At 44.5% G+C, this 3,520-nt stretch overlaps 1 protein-coding gene across 2 annotated transcripts in view; it reads right to left on the bottom strand.

The window, feature by feature from the left end:
• Positions 1-3,520, bottom strand: part of LOC118735166 (F-box/WD repeat-containing protein 5) — a 135,847-nt gene that overhangs the window by 122,532 nt on the left and 9,795 nt on the right. The window lies entirely within an intron of this gene.

Genomic DNA, 3,520 nt, shown 5'->3' on the forward strand with positions numbered 1-3,520 from the left:
TTCATAAGTTTTGAAGCCGCTGACCACCTGCTGTAGACGTTGTTTTTTGTTCCGCCGAAAGAATATGCAGGACACGCCGCTCGTTCTTATCCTCTTCGGACACCAAATCGCGCTCTAATTTGCTGAAGTTGATTTAATCTATTGATATCAGATCTGGAGCTAACTGGAATGCGCGCCAGAAATCCACCCCTAAGTAGATATTTTGTTCAAGGTGAGGGCATAAAAAAAAGTTATATTTTGTTCTAAATCTTTGTACTTTATAGGTAAGGTGAGTTTGCTTATCACATTGTGTGAGCGTCCTCCAGCCGTTTTTACACTCGAAACGTACCGTTCAATTGAGGCGTCTAGTTCTTCTATGAACTCCCTACAGCTACGGCCCAGAATGCTTACCGATGCGCCAGTATCTAACAATCCGCGTGTACGAATGCCCTGAATTTCGATGTCGGCATAAACGCGCGGATCCGCTTGATCTGCGCTCTTTACCGACGACACAACCTTTCGGCGTAGCAGCTTACGTTGTCGAAACCTATCAGGCGCCTTTTGAAATTTCCGCGAAACCCTTCGGCGTCCCATCAAGGCGCTGTCGGCGATTATGCGTTGGCGTGCTTCCAAATACTTCCTCATTCTTTCTTCGTAGGATGGCATACTCACAGTCTTGGGCAAATATTTCTTTGTATTATTTTTGATTTTATCGAAAATGCTAATATTTGTTGCACTTCCAGGTAGTTTTGCGTCGCGACTTAGCCCGTCGGCTGTTGGTGTGTTGGTCGAGGCATCTACTGGTGCGGGCTTTGTGTGGAACGCGATTCCCCCGTCGTAATGGCGTTCCGTAAGGCGTTTCCCGCTGGGTTGCATACCGGACATTTCGGTGTTATGACATCTAACAGGCTAACCTAATATTCGCGGCTTGCGTTTTGGTACGCATGCCGTCGAATTTGTTTTTTTGCGTCACCCGAAATTGACTTGCATGCGTTTGCATTTGATTTCATTGAGCGAAACGTCACATCAAAATGTCACGCAGAACAAAAATTGGAAATTGAGTTAGCTTCATACGCACGCCGTTCAATTTCGGTTGATCTCATACAAGTTGCATGTGCATGAGAAATTTTTGACAATAAATTGGCGGCGTGCGTGAATATTAGGTTAGCCTGTAACTTCCCACATTTGAAGCAAATTATTCGGCACTGCATGGACATGCAATCGGTGAAGAAATGGCCTTCCACACCACAATTCCAACACGATACCTTGCTGCGCCCAGTTGGCTGTCTAGCCGCGCGTTGGTGGCGTATTTCCTCCACGGTGACTTGACCCTCATCACAGGGAGAGAAATGTTCTTCGTCTTCATCGACATGATTTCATTGACGTGTTGTGAGCGTGGAACAAAGCCACTTGTTAGCGTGCGATCCCTACGCGGAAAACACCGTTCCACTTCCTTACATTCCAACCGTAGCTGCTCGAGTGAATACGCGGCAATGGGATATACTATCTTAGCTAACGATTCGCGCAAATTCCCTTTCACTAATCGGATAATCTCGTACTCCGGAATTGGATTTCTAAGTCGCGAGCGCAAAGTACCCACCACGTGAAAATACTCGTCTATGGATTCACCAGGTCTTTGCTTCCGCTCGGTCAATTCCCTCAGAAGCTCGAAGTCGGTGTGTTGTGATGCGAATTGGCGTCGAAGTGCGAACTGCAAGCTAGGCCAATTCACTTTACTATGCGACTTAATATAGAGCCAATACTATTCACGCGCCTCCCCACTCAACAGCCTATGGAAGTCGCGTAGAATTTCTCCCCATGAACACGCGTATTGTTCTTTCAGATATTTTAACCGAAACAGAAAATCTTCAACTGACATTGAACCTCGGTTACCTTGATAATTTATCCCCCATTTTTCTATGTTAATATCCGATCGACTATCATCTTTATAATTTTCTTTTACAGACCTAGCCGCTTTCAGAGGGGAATGCGACCTTGCAACGTAGTTGTTTCTGTTTGCGGCTTCTGCGGTGTTATTACTAACCTTATCACTCCTAGGTGCGACGCTGTCTGAACGTCTCGACTCCAAGGATTCGATGCTGGTATTGTGTTTCCTCTTTTTGCTCATTCGGTTGCGCGCCCTATTATCGAAACCTGACGCGCCTGCCCGTGCATCTGGGCCTCGTGCTATTCTTTTGTGCTTCCGCGACCATTTCTTTTAGAACCGGTGCTATTTCATCTCGGATATAACGAGCCTTGGTTGAATTGCTTATGGGAAGCCGGTTGGTCCCGCCGTAAGTAGTTGGAGGAGGGTGGGGAAAAGTCCAGGGGAGTGGTTGTGGTAGCGTTAAGGGTATTGATTGGGACTCACTCTGTTTGGGAACCGCCCCGGTGTTTTTAGTTGCACCTGATGCATTGTTTGCAACTTCCTGCACTGAGTCACTACCAGTTGACCTAGCGTTATTATTGCCCCCTATGCGATCTGATAGGTCTATGAAGGCAGGGTCGTTTGTGCTTTGCTCCTTTTGTGGAGGCACGTTCCCTGGTGGATGCATATTCGCTTTTTTTGTGTTCGCTCGGGTATTGTAAGCAATTTGAGTGCGTGTCATTCAAATATATGTAGAAATATTTAAAAAAAAATATTATTTACGACGAAGAGAACTAAAAATTATTCTTGGATCGATATTGACTTATGCGATTTCATAAAAACGGGGGAGGGCTAGATGACTTTCCGGGTTTTGAGGATCAGTTGAACAAAACTTTTCGGGGAGTGATTGGAGCACTGATACGTCGTTCCTGCGAGCAACAATATGCCAGTTCGGTGTAAATAATAAAAAAAATCTAAGTTAAGAAACATTCAGAATCAATATGGTTATGCATCGTAACTGAGTGTTAGTTGCGGTCATAACGTACTTTTAAACTTCAAAGCAGCTTAATTATTTTATGCAACTATTAGGACTTTGAATAAAAGCAAAAAAAAAATTACATCCTGAAACTACTTTCCAAACAAAAAAAAAACATGAACCATAAAAAAAGTGCATTGTGGATGGAAATGCAAATAGGACTATTCATATCCAGCTATGCCATCTTAGGGTTATTGCCGGGGTCTGGTCATCGCACAACCCTCTTAATACAGATGCGGTTGAACTCGCGCACTAATGCTGAAAGCAAGCCATCTCTTTAGGAGGAGAATGCAGTCCAACCGGACCCTTTTATTTGAACGATATAACAAAAAAATACTTTTATAGGCTGGAATAAATTTATACACGAACTTTGTATGCATGTACATATGTATGTGTACCTATGTTCGATATGCGTTTTCATTGCCCTGCTTTGGTCTAGGCCCACAGCGTTATTTCCCAAAATACTTAATTCGCGGGCGCCAATTTCAACCTATGGCGCTGGTGTTATTTCCGGTGGTTTTTGTTTGGGCGCCATTTTAACTTTGTCGCGTACACGTGTCGCCCATTTTCAAACCACCATTGTGGTTGCCTTGGCTAGCTCAGCAATTGGGTGGTCGGGATCCTTAACCCTTGCCACA

The sequence above is a fragment of the Rhagoletis pomonella genome, unplaced genomic scaffold, assembly GCF_013731165.1.
Source record: "Rhagoletis pomonella isolate Grant_MI unplaced genomic scaffold, Rhpom_1.0 Rhpom_scaffold_00003, whole genome shotgun sequence".
NCBI classification, from domain to species: Eukaryota; Metazoa; Arthropoda; class Insecta; order Diptera; family Tephritidae; genus Rhagoletis; species Rhagoletis pomonella.